The sequence below is a fragment of the Lemur catta genome, chromosome 1 (genome assembly GCF_020740605.2).
Source record: "Lemur catta isolate mLemCat1 chromosome 1, mLemCat1.pri, whole genome shotgun sequence".
Lineage (NCBI taxonomy): Eukaryota > Metazoa > Chordata > Mammalia > Primates > Lemuridae > Lemur > Lemur catta.
This window is the reverse complement of record NC_059128.1, coordinates 265,299,554-265,313,913: the sequence shown is the minus strand read 5'-3', so window position 1 is coordinate 265,313,913 and position 14,360 is coordinate 265,299,554.

Below are 14,360 nucleotides of genomic sequence, written 5' to 3'. Positions count from 1 at the left end.
AAAAATAGAAAAATTAGCCAGGCATGGTGGCATGTGCCTGTAATATTATCTATTCCAGAGGCTGAGGCAGGAGGATGGCTTGAGCCCAGGAATTTGGATTGTAGTGGCTATGATGACGCCACTGTACTCTACCTGGGAAAACAGAGCAAGACTCTGTCTCAAAAAAAAAAAAAAAAAAAAAGTAAATAAAAAGAAAGAAAGAAAGAAAAAGAAGAAAATGTTGGAAAAATCTGAGAAAAAATATAATGCTTGGTAAACATGTTTAAAGCCAAGATGTGTTTAAAGCAATATTGGACATAATCTTCACATCTGTTTAAACACTGATGAAAAGCTGTTGTTGTTTTAATGATTAAATCAGGGTAATTAGGATATCCATCACCTCAAACACTTATTTCTTTGTGGTGAGAACAAAATCCTCTCTTCTAGCTCTTTTAAAATATACATTATTGTAATTCTGGTCACCCTACTGTGTAACAGAACACCAGAACTTATTCCTCCTATCTAACTATAACTTTGTAGCCATTGACTAACCTTTCCCCATTCTTCCCTTCCTCCTACTCTCCCCAATCTCCAGTAACCACTATTCTACTTTCTAATTCTCTGAGATCAGCTTTTTCAGATTCCACATGTGAGTGAGATCATGTGGTATTTGTCCTTTTGTGCCACTTAACATAATGTTCTCTAGGTTCATCCATGTTGTTGCAAATGACAGGATTTCATTTTTTTTTTTGTGGCTGAATAGTATTCCATTGTGTATCTATACCAGAATTTTTTTTTTAATCTTTTCATCCATTGATGAACAATTAAATTGATTTCCTATCTTGGTTATTGTGAATAGTGATACAATAAATATGAGCATGTCTGAAGAAAGTTTTAACATAAACATGATTACCTTGAGACAAACACAGGCAAAGATAGATTTAAAATATGTGCTAATATACATCTTTGATGTTTTTCACTGTCTTTTTTTCCCAAGGATGTAAGGAATATTAGAAAAAGTTTAAACATTACTAAATTTGAGCCTGTTTTCTGGCTAAAATGGGTGGGCTTTGGGAAATAGTCTAAATGTATGTAACAGGAAGACAAAATTTCTTAATAATTCCAAATGTATGAGAAAATGTCATGTTTTTTGGTTCTTAAAAAAAAATAAAGAAAAATAAATTCCCAATGAATGTTTTTACTACACAAAATATTAATAAAAATACTGTATTTGAAGAGTAAAAATAATTGGAGTTACTCAACATTTACCAAATTAAACTGGTAGAAAGTTTATAGAATAAATATTTTATTACATCCATATTTTATGGGTCTAACTTCCAAATATTTAAATTTAATAGCAATGTAGCCCAGAACATAAAATATTAAACATGTGTAATAGGCAACTTCTTTCCTCCAATAAATCTAATGGCAAGTGAGCTATGTTTTTGTGAAAGCAACTATAGTTTCTCTGTTTCAGAGGCTTTGGAATAATTCATCTGAATAGTGATGGGAAACAAGTATCTCCAGTATTGTAAAATACGGCAACACAAAATACATTGTGAATCACCTTCTTGACATAATTAAAAAATATATCAAAATGTCCCTATGTGTTTTATGTTTCTCCTTCTTCCAAAAACATATTCTTCTATAAACTACAAAACTGTGAACAAGTTTCAATTAAGCATGCCTTATATATTTTATGTATGTTTCATTATTCAATTGATGCTCAGATGCAAATTAAGGATAGTCAATATCCTCTTTCCAACTCAGTCAATATTAAAATATCGGTCAGATAAATATCTGAGAGCTTAAGCTTTTGTATAGGTTAGTCTCATTTTAGACTTGACAAACTAAATCTCCAGTCTCCTCAAAGTATATGTATTCTAAGAAGCTTAAAATTGCTTTCTAGTTCTTTATTTAGGGCACCCTGCGTTCATCAGATATCAAAACAACACATAAGATTCAGCATTAATTTAATGCCTAACCCTACAATGTACATTTGTATTCTTTTTTTTTTTTTTTGAGACAGAGTCTCACTTTGTTGCCCGGGCTAGAGTGAGTGCCGTGGCATCAGCCTAGCTCACAGCAACCTCAGACTCCTGGGCTTAAGCGATCCTACTGCCTCAGCCTCCCGAGTAGCTGGGACTACAGGCATGAGCCACCATGCCCGGCTAATTTTTTTTTTTTTTTTTTTTTTTTTTGTATATATATTTTTAGTTGGCCAGATAATTTCTTTCTATTTTTAGTAGAGACGGGGTCTCACTCTTGCTCAGGCTGGTCTCGAACTCCTGACCTCGAGCGATCCACCCGCCTCGGCCTCCCAGAGCTAGGATTACAGGCGTGAGCCACCGAGCCCGGCCACATTTGTATTCTTTAATCAAGCTGTTTTTAGGTTAAAGTGACTATATATTTGTAGCAGCAAATAAAATATGTAATAAAATACAAATGCTTGATCACTTATTTGTGACTACAAAATCCAAAATCTCAAAAAAACTGAAAATGTTTTTATTACTTAATTACTTAATTGATAGTAAAATTTGACCCGCTCTGTATCCGCTTAGTGAATGAATAGATTTAAGTTTATTTACAGTTTTTCCTTCCCACTTAGTGTGAATATTCATGATTTGCTTTGAACATAAAAAGCTGTGTTTTATTTCAGACCCCACTAGGATTGTTATGTAATACATAGTAGATGTGCACATTGCTCTCCAAAGTATCTATGAAATTCCATATTCTAAAATGCATCTGGTTTATGGGTTTCAGAAAGATATACCTATATATGCATAGATACAGATAACTAGATATAGATAGACGTGTGTGTGGTATGCATATTATTTAAGGAAAACATTAAATAAATAAAAAGAGCCTGACATTTTCCTTACAGTCCTCCTTTCTGAGCTCTTTGTAGCAAGATCAGAGCTTTGAAAAACCACTCTGACCTTCGATCTGCATCTACTCCTGTCCTCCCTGGAAGTCCTCTCTACCTGGATGCTGTTGTACTATTCGTTGCTTCACGTTTTAGAAAGTCTCAAAAGTCAAAGTGGAACCTGGGATACCACTAAAGCCTTCTCCTCTGTAGTGGGAGAAATGAGTTCTTAAGCTGTAATTGTGCTCAGAGAAAATGTTTTCTTGCCTCCATAGTCAGAACTACCCATGGAGCAGCCTAGTCTGACTGCCCTATCCTGAGCTTGAGTTACTGCAAGAGCCACCAAATGAGTTGATCTTCTTCCACTATTGTGCCTGTATGTTGTCTTGTCAATAAACCAGTTGGTGTAAATCATGTTAATCCTTTGCTTAAAACCTTGCAGTGGTTCTCAGTTCTACCCAGAGTAACACACAGATCCCTGCTAATGTATTTAGAAGTGCTTTTAGGCTACTTACTGCTTCTCCTACTTTGTCTCCTGTGACTCACTCTCTCTTCCTCTCAGCACCACCTACATTGGCTTATGAGAGGCTATTCCTCTTGCACAGTTTAAAGACTTGCACTGGCTACTTCCTCTGCCTGAGGTGTTATTCCCCAAAATGTCCACCTAGTTAACATTCTTATCTCTTTCGGTCCTTTGCTAAAATGTCACCCCTTCAATGAAGTTCAATGACTACCTTTTTCAAATTTCAGTAGTCACCAAATTCATTCTCTGCACTCTAAATCCCACTTAATCTGTTCCTATAGTACATTAAAACTTTTCACACACTATATAATTGATTTATTTAACAGTTGCAATGATAATATGCAATTTTGTCTGCATGCCAAGTTCATAAATCAGTTTTTGTCACATAATAGACATCTACTAAATAACTATTGTATGAATGAATGAACTATTAAAATAATGGTGTTGGTATGGACTTAATTAAACTATAAATTCAAAAAGTGTTGGATTATTGAAAAAAATTGGATAAAGAATTAGGAGATTTGGAGTCCTGTTTATTTTTCTTCTGGTAATTGATTATGCTAACATTGGACAAGTTACTTAACGTAGGTTTCAGTAATGTATCACAACAAAAATAGAATTGTACAAATTAATTATTTTCTATCCTTTTTATTTTCCATCCTGTCATTCAATAAGTGTTTTATAGTTTCCCATAAGATATACTAAAAAATGTCCAACAACCAATTTATAAATATTTGCAATGCATACCCTATCATAGGGATTGAATAAATAACTGTTGAATAACTGAATGTATGTATGGATTAAACTTTTTAAGTGTATCATTTTAAATATTCAAATGATAAGCTTATCAGAGTATTTCAGAAAATAATTCTGGGACTAAAAACAGATTGTAGAGGTACTGCCAACTCTCCCACAGTATGCATATAGAAAGGGGTGGAACGACAATATAAAAGTCATTGATAGGTCATATTCTACTAAGTGTAATGAGAAATGATTCTTGTGGGACTGTAGAAAGAACACTTATGGAAGTGTGCCATGCCTATGAAATTCTTTCCTAATCTTGTTAGTCTTAAAAATGCATCTGCAGTTGGAAATGGATAAGGACCTTTGGGAAATAAAGGATGACCTAAGCTTTCTCAATCTTGTTCTGACAAAAATAAGATATTAGTCCAAGAAGAAATGTTGGCAACAATTAGTCCATATGCTGTATTTCTGAAAATGCTGCAGTCCGTATCTCCAAAAAAAGACAATGACACAGTAGTGCATTAATTTGTACTTTTACTACCAAGCTAAGAAATAAATTGAATTCTACATGCCAACAATTGATCATACCCTTCAAATTTAGACAAAGGTTATTTTGATAGTATTGATATATACTTTTCAAAATTAATTGGATTTGTCAAAGTATTATCAGAAATAACTTGACTCAGAATTAGTGGTTTAGTGCTAATATTAACATTTTTGTAATAGGTAAAAAAAATCACTAGAGGTAAATACATTTAAATTTATTAAATCCATTCACATAAGAGAAATATAGTACACTGAAAACAATCAGAAAGAATTTTTATAGCTTTTTTTTGGTCATAAATAGGTAAGAAGTTATAGCTGAGTTTTGTTCAAAAGATTAGGATAAACCAGGAAGGAATATAATCCATTGTATACAGGACAGACAAGACCAGATGAAGAGGGTCCTGTGGACTTTGTCAACATCGATAAGAAAGATGAAAAAAAAAAATCTAAAGTAGCCTGAGGCCATAAAAGTGCTGTAGAAATTTGAAAAACAATTTAAGAAATGCCAAGTACATAACTTATGATTCAAAGTGCTTATAATATCACAGGGACAGAAAGTAGTAGAAAATAAAACATGTGGAGGCAAAGTATCTGTGTTCTAGAGAGTCAAAAGGGACAGCAAGACAAGCTATTCAGAAATAAGTGTGGGCAACCCTAGGGTAGAAGATAAGTTAAGCAGGCAGCTTTTAAGGGTGTCTGTTAAATGTCGACATGTGTGGTCATTTAAAGGACCCACTGAGAGCTGTTAACCACACAACGTGACAGAAAACCAGTCTGAATAATAAGCCCTCTTTCTTATGATAATAATTATGATTGAGAGAAAATGTATCTGAAGTCAGGAAACCTGGATTCTAGACTTAAGTATGTCTTAAATAAAAATATATCATTAAGCAAATAATCTAAGAATTCAATCTCATTTTCTAGTCTATAAAATATTATTAAATAGCATCTTAATTTAAATGTTACTGTAGCCCTCAATAGCATTTTTAATGCATAAACCATGAGTAGTATTTATGTTGCTATCCTTCTCCTGTTCTGAATCATATTAGATACAAGTAGAAATGTTTTATTTAATTCTCTCCACTTAAGTTAGTGATCAGTTATATAATAATTAATTTCCAACACTATTTTCCCACATCTTCATGCTTTCCATCATCTCTGCTAAAAATCTTTCCATCCTTTTGTCCTTCTTAGGCTTTTGAAAATCAAACTCTCTTTACCTTTGTTCCTCCCACACCTAGAACAGTGCCAGACACCTGGCAGAAACTTAAAAAAATATGTTTAACTAAACTAAATTTTGAATACTCTTAGAACATCCCACGATATCAAAATCAAAATGATTGCTACAAAGTATCCAGGTGCTCCCTTTATTTTGTGAAAATAGCAAAATATTAACAAGTCTGCCTAAATATTCTCTTATCGTGTTTCTTAGTTTGTGTTCCTAAGAACAGTGCCTGAAATAACGACTTGCATGTCTGTAGGTGTTGGGAATGACCCTAAAGTAGCAATGGAGGGTAGAAAGAGAGGAAAGGAGGAAAATTACAACAAAGAGAGCAGGAAGGAAAAGTATAATAAAGGAGAAATGATTGATATTATTATTGGTGTGAGCATCTGGGATTGCATTCCCTTAGGGACAACTGTGTACAATAGACCTTAGAATTGTCATGTGAAGAACAAGAGGCTGGGACATTTATCCATCAACTTCCATCCCCGGTGGACTAGGTTATTACCGGTGGCCTTAATGTCCTAAACTCCTGTGCTGCTCCTTCAGGCAGGCTGAATGTTCCTGTACTGATTTCGAAAAAGGTGTCAGTCAGGCAAAAAAGCCAAGAAACTTTACATAGCACTTTTCAGGTGGGACAGAGTCTACAAGACGGTTCCACTACAGTTGTGCTGAAATCAGAAGTATTCTGAGGCGATGTGATATGGGGTACAAACAGCATACGCTCTACAAGGAAAATCCCCAATATTCTATTTTTAAAATGTTATACACCATAAACATGAAAAGATAATGACAGTAAATTTGAATATTCAATATTTATAAAATGCAAACACACCATTTCTATAAATGGGGAAATATCAAATGCAGTTCCTATGTTCTTTTACACACGGCATGTCTCATAAGTCACTCAGTATATATTATTTATTCATTTATGTATGTGTGTATACATATATGTGTGTGTATATATATATTTAGTCATATATATATGTATATACATTGAAGAATAATTATAGTCAGGCACTGTTCCAGACAGAGGAAACATTTATTGACAAGATAAATAAGGAACTTCTCTCTTTGAGCTTTTATTTTATAAGACGGAGGTTCCAGGCATTATATTATGCAAGAGGCAAGGGAAGTTGGATTCTAACCATTAATATAACTTAGTGCTGCGGTCCCCAAGCCCCCGGTCCGGGGGCTGACCTCTCCAGGTCAGTGGCCTGTTAGGGACCAGGCCACAGAGCTCTGCTGTCCCCAATCCTCTACTCCCCCCATCCCCTGTCCTGTGGAAAAATTGTCTTCCGTGAAAGTTAGGAATGGGGGAGGGACACACAGCAGGAGGTGAGCGGCCAGCCAGCAAGCGCAGCTTCATCTGTACTTACAGCCAATCCCCATCACTCACGTCACCACCTGAGCTCCGCCTCCTCCTTCCCACTTTCCGGAAAAATTGTCTTTCATGAAACCAGTCCCTGGTGCAAAAAGGTTGGGGACCACTGACTTAGTGAATATTCACAGATGACAAAGCCTTGGGAAATTTTGTTTTCGTGATTAAAATTTAATATGTTTCATACTATATTTTCTGTATTAACCTATAAATAAAGCACATTGAGTGTCCTAGTCATGAAAATGTATGTGCTAGGTTGTGACTACATTTCAGTTTTACCTATCCCATATAGTAAATCAAATTAAATGCTTAAGCGAAATACATATTATGCTGTAGTATGAATCCAATTGAATGAAGGCTGCTTGAATTAAGTTTAGATATTCCTTGGACTGGTAACAGTAATAATATCTTCACCACATTGTGACTGATATTGGTTCAACAGACAACTAAGATAATAGAATTTATATAATGAGGACTTTGGAAGAGGTTAGATGAAATGAGAGCAGGAAACAAAAGTTATTTTCATCAATAGTGATTAAAAAAATAAAAAGAGCTATATTGCATAACTCCCTAGGCTGATAGGTTATATACCAGACTTCCTATGTGGAGTCTGAATATGCTGTTGCCTGGACATTATTTCATTTGCAAGGAGTTTATTATCGTAGTTATACACCATGAAATCTGGGTCCCATTGGGTGGGGTCTGTCACTCCAAGTGTGGTATTGCTACTGCCCCACCAGGTTCATTTCCCCACTGCCCAAGGGGAAGCCAATTCACAGAAACAGCAGATGTTACAGCAGAGAAAGGTTTTAATTCTGCATGGCACTAAGTGGTGAGAAGGGAGGAATTTCTCAAATCCACTTCCCCAATAATTTGGGAGACAAGGTTTTTAAAGACAGTTTGGTGGGAAAGGAATTAGGCAATTGGGGCAAAATCTTATGTGGAATTTTTTCCTGGGTTGGGGTCACAATTCCAGTTGAGTCAAGTTTCTTTGTATGGGCCTCAGGTCTGGGTGGGTCAGCCAATCCACTGGGAGGCGGGACCTGGAGGATATCTCAGAAACTATGTTTAGGTTTTGAAAAGGTGATGTCATCAATGGAGAAAGTTAAGAATCTTAAATTTTGTCATTTGCAGAAACATGGATAGATCTGGAGGACATTATTTTAAGTGAAATAAACCAGGCTCAGAAAGACAAATATTTCATTTTCACACTCATATATGGGACCTAAAAAAAAAAAAATTGATCTCAAGGAAGTAGCAAATAGAATGGTGGCTACTAGAGATTGGTAAGAGTGGTAGGAAGGAGTAAAGAAGAGGTGTTGGTGAAGGGGTAATTCTGTTAAATAGAAGGAGGAAATTCTGATGTTCAGTGGTACAATGGGGCAACTATAGTTGACAGTTTATTGTATTTCAGAATAGCTAGAAGTTTTCAAATGCCCCCAACATAAAGCAGTGATGAATGTTTCAGGTGAATCATGTTCCAGTTACCCTGATTTGATCATTGTATGTTGTGTGCTTGTATCAAGATGTAACATGTACTCCATGAATATGTACAATTATTATGTATCAATAAAAAAATTAAAAAAAAAAGGAATCTTTATGACCATCAGGTACGTGACTCCTGAGTAGCAATTATAGGAAAACAAATTAGGGGGACAGTGACTAATTATTATCAAGCCAACAAAGAGACAGTGGCTGATTATTATTATTATTTTTAGCTAGGCCTGTGCCTTCGCAGAGTTTGAGCCCTTACCCCAGTTCTCACCTTGTACCCCTTTATAGATTTGCTAGGGTGGTTTCAGCACATTTGTGTGAGTCATTTCACTCTTCTATGCATCAAGTAAGTAAAATGTTTAAACTCAGTATGTTCTCAAAAGTTTTACAATTAAAATTTTCTCTATAAGTTCCTCGATGCCATAAATAATTCTTTGGGAAAATAAAAGTAAACTTATCAAACCAGGGTTTTTATTATTGGAAAGGTATCTGCTTTGAATATTGAAACAATAACTTTTACCTTTCAGTGGATTACATACTTTTAAAACTAAAAATATCACTTTAACCTTTTTCCTGTTATTTACTTACACAATGCTTATGAATCAAGATTTAGAGAGAGTCAGCATTAGAAATCCTCATGATGTGCACGCCAGAACTAGTCAATATGTATTCTATTAAAATATATTACATTGTTCAGGATGAATAGCCATGTATCATAAACTTAAAAGCATTAGAAAAGACAAAAACAATAAAATACACCCTTTATCTATTTCTAATGTCTTTGCTTTACAGTTATAAAGGGAGAAAAACCATATTTTAGTTCACACACAGTCTATATCAACAAATGAAACACTTCCAAAAATACATTGCACAATTTAGTGTCTCCTGTGGCTATAGTAATTCTTTATCTTGAAAAAAAAATAACTGTTAACCTCAATAATCGAGTTTTATGGTTCAATGATTGAATCACCAAGAGAGTGTGCCAATCTATGTTCTTTAAGCTACCATCTTTCAACTCCAAACCTGGAACATCCTTCTATGCTTCATTTAGTGATGTTGGAACTGCATCTTAGCAAGGTACATCTTTTCTTTCTGGCTTTCTAATCGGTTCTGTTAATAAGGAAAACCAGAAGGAGGTTGAAAGCAGGAGGGCAGAGAAAAGACTGAATCTGCTCTATTTTCAAGGTGTTTCTCACAGCTTACCCTCAGAAATTAACCTAAAAACAGGCAGCAGTGAACAAGCTATCAGTTTTGGTTCCAGCTTCTTTCAGCTTACCTTTTGTACCACTCCTTCCAGAGGTGCCAGCAACAAACAGGCAACATCATGTTCTGGGAATTTTAGCCCCATTTCAGGGGATCCCTTCTCCAATTTTATAGGTTTCCAGAACCCCAACTTCCTCCTGTTGCTTCTCTAGCCAGATATCTATGCTACGCGAATGACCCTCATTTGCATTATTAACTTTCTAGCACCCATATAACAAATCACTCTATACTAAATTACTTCTGGGGAAATTCTTCATCTGGCTTCTATTCTTCTGAATGACTCTTTACTAGAACAAAATATTTTCAAGAATGTATTCTCCTAGAATATGTTGCCTGAACCAGTGAGTTTCACAAACCTAAATAGTTTTCAGAAATTAAAAGTTAACATAAAAAAGACATGCTGACTCTTGGGTTGATCCTCAATATTTCTTTAGTTTTATATCCCTTAATGTTGAAAAAATAACAGATTAAAATATTAAAAGAACATATGATAAAAATTTCCCAGTATTTAGGTTGTTTTGGCAAATAGCATCTCTGTGACTATTGGCTAGCAGGTTGCTTATGAAGAGGTTTATACACACATAACATACACATACACATGCACTTACATACATATACTGTATATTAAGGTAATTTTTCTTTAGATTTGAAAAATGAGTCATTTTTAACAATCACCAGTATATTGGCAATAGTTTGTATGGTTTTTGAATAAAAATAATTCATCCAGCTATATTTTATCAGTAATTTTTCAGTAGTTTAATAGCAAACAATTATCAAATTACTCAATTTTCAGAAGGTTATATTTTTCAACCTTTAAAAATAACACATACTATCATAATGCAGCAGTTATTTTTCTTTAATGCATACTTAAATGTCTTTTAAATAAGGCCAGATAATTTTGAATCCCTAGATGAAATTTAGAGTACTTCATGGTATTTCAACAACTATTGTAAGATCTATAGAGAAAATGAGGAATGCATGAATCTAAATTGTGCTTTTCCCTTTCTAAAATAAAAGAAACCCTGAATACTTATGTCAAATTGGGAAGGAAAATGGAGAAGTAAGATCAGAGATTATATCATACATTAACATTCTAATGTGATAGAAATATGAGTTACTCAATCTGATGGAAAAACTTTGTGAAATCTAAACAAAATTAGATAAAAGAGTACATTTTAATGGCATTGGACAATTTTTATCAACCACTGCAGGCAAAGAATTGCAAAAGAGGTAATATGAATATTAGAGTAATTCTCCCTTAGCCTCAGAGGATACATTTCAAAACACCCAGTAGAAGCCTGAAACCTGTATATAAGGTACTATGCTTTTTTCTACATATGCATACACATGATAAAGTTTAATTCATAAAAAGTTATAATAAGAAATTAAAAGTAATAACTAATGATAAAATGCAAGAATTATGACAATATTCTGTAATACAAGTTTTGTGAATGTGTTCTCTCTCTCAACAATTGTACTGCCCTCATGGTTCTTCTTACGATGAAGAAGGAGCAAGTGAAAGAGAGAGAATGTGAGATTGAGATTTCAACATGCTACTCAGAAAGGCATGTAATTTAAACTATGTATTTTTTAATTCCATAATTTTCTTTAATATTTTTGGACTGTGATTGACTTCTGGTAATTGAAACTGTGGAAAATGAAACTTGCAGACAAGGACAAACTACTGTAATCCCTGCAGGAACTTTCTTTGTGGTATATGAAAAGAGTGTTGAATTTAAATACTAATTTGCAAAAAGTATAAATAAATGTTATCAGAACACATACAAATGATTGAATAATCTTAAAATATTAAGATTTTTTTTTTTTTTTTTTTTTTTGAGACAGAGTCTCACTCTGTTGCCCAGGCTAGAGTGAGTGCCGTGGCGTCAGCCTCCCTCACAGCAACCTCAAACTCCTGGGCTCAAGCCCTTCTGCCTCAGTCTCCCGAGTAGCTGGGACTACAGGCATGCGCCACCATGCCGAGCTAATTTTTTCAGTTTTCTATGTAATTTCTTTCTATTTTTAGTAGAGACGGGGTCTCACTCTTGCTCAGGCCGGTCTCAAACTCCTGAGCTCCAACGATGCACCTGCCTCAGCCTCCCAGAGTGCTAGGATTACAGGTGTGAGCCACTGGGCCCAGCCATTAAAATATTAAGTTTTTAAAAAGTATTGAGGTATTAAATGCTGAAGGAAAGCATTGTCTCTTACATTTCTTAAGAAGACTTTAGATGAGAAGAATTTTAATGCATAAGTATGTGTATATATACTGGAGGGCAGTCAGTGGACACAGGATACTATAGTCTATGAACAGGAAATGGTATTAGTAGAATACAACTGATAATATAAAAGCATATTAAGAGAGAGAGTGAGATACACCCAATCTAACTCCCTCTTAAGTTTTCTGACCTCTGATTTCAAAATGCAATTTGGTCTGTAATTTTCTATCCCATACATATTCAACTTGGTTTTGGTTTTGGAGGATAACCTGTATAGATTAATTAACTAATTTCGAGAACTACAAATATGTTTTATAAGCAATAAATTCCTAACTATATTTGATATAGTTCAGCTATTCCCCTTCAAAAAAAAAGTTCTAGGTAGAATGATGTACACATTGAACACTTTTACATATCTCCAAAGTAGTTGGATGCTCCAATTTTAGGAAGCATATTTTACGAAAAAGTGTCAACAACTCTTCACTGTGTCTTGTTGATAACATTTTCGGTTCACTTAATTAGGTAAATTTCTTGCATACCATATTAAGAGGCTCAAAAATAAGATATTAAAAGTAAAAATCTGCCCATCAATTCTCTCACAGTATAAAAAATAGAGATTCACAGTGTTAAAAAATTAGAGATATAAATTAAAGATTTTGCTATTATTTTTCACCAAATCTCATAGAATTTTTTTTCATAATAAAAAATCAAAAAACTCTAGAAGATAGAGGAAGAGCAGCATAATAACATAATAAGCAGGAGAAAAACAAGAGAAGGAGGAGGAGGAAAAGGAGAAGGAAAAAGTGAAACTTTGACATTATTGTAGCCCTTTTTCTCACCAACTTTGAAAATTATTCTTTTCTTTACTAAACCCTGTTTTAGGAAATGCAACTGGTTTACTAAAATTTATAAGTGCATAATTTTCTCTTAATTTATTCCTGATAGTATAAAAAGTATTTCAATTTTTTTATTATACCTTTAGGCACAAATATGGACCTTTAGACTTTTACTCTTTAAGAAATTCAGGCAGAGAGCAGTGAATATTCACAATGTGAACCAAAGATGGGATTTGCATGTGCATTAGGAGAATTAGAGAAATGATAATGCTTATGACTTCACTATTCACAGGATATTTCTGCAGCACTTTATGAAGTGGGGATTGATACATTTTCTTCTCTTTTAGTCTCTCATTACTGTCCATGAGAAAATAATATCCCCAAAATCTGCCTGTGAAATTTATTCTGCTCAATCTAACCCATTCCACCAAAATTTTTCCAACAGAATTACTTACATGGGGGGATTAAGCAACATTTAATTTTGGAATAATGTTATAATATTATATGTGATACAATAAAATTTTTGATTGATGTATTATTTTAATCATAGATTTTAATAAAATCTATTTATTAAAAGAATGCTGAAATCTACTGTTAAATTAATTGAATACCTATAGTATGCAAGGCACTATAACACATTTTATGGGGACAGATATTTAAAAATGCATATTTAGTTTGTTATATAACTATTTTACACAAGTGAAGCCTTATCATACATACTGTTTTCCTTTTTCATAAAGCTTGTTGCATTTATTTATTTATTTACTTCCTTATTTACTTATTTTGCTTGCCTGTGCTTTAACTGTCCATGTGATAACTTATATTGATACCAGGAAAATAAGTGGTGAAAGGAACAGCCATCTTTCCTCAATCATGGGAAGGCACTCACATCCCCAGGAAAGAAGAAAGACAGATCATTGGTTAGACCACATTTCCTGTCAAACAGGTCATTGGCATTTGCTTTCTGGAAAATGTCATGTAAGCTTTGTAACCATCTGAGTAAAATAGAATTGGTCCATAACTGAGATAGGTTTTTGTATTTTTGCTATAATCTATGTGGCCACAGTCATTACTTGGAAACCACATATTTTAATCTTAGCCATAACATACTCAATGTCATAAGAAATTGCCTGATGATTAGTGTTCCAGTCCCTGATGCATTCCTGAATTGCTTATGCCTTGTGACTTCTTATATACTTAGATTTATAGTAAAAGTTAATTTTGGTTAAAAATCTCCAATTTTTGTGAATCTGATATAACAGTTGGATGCTTTGGGTTATTAAATCAACT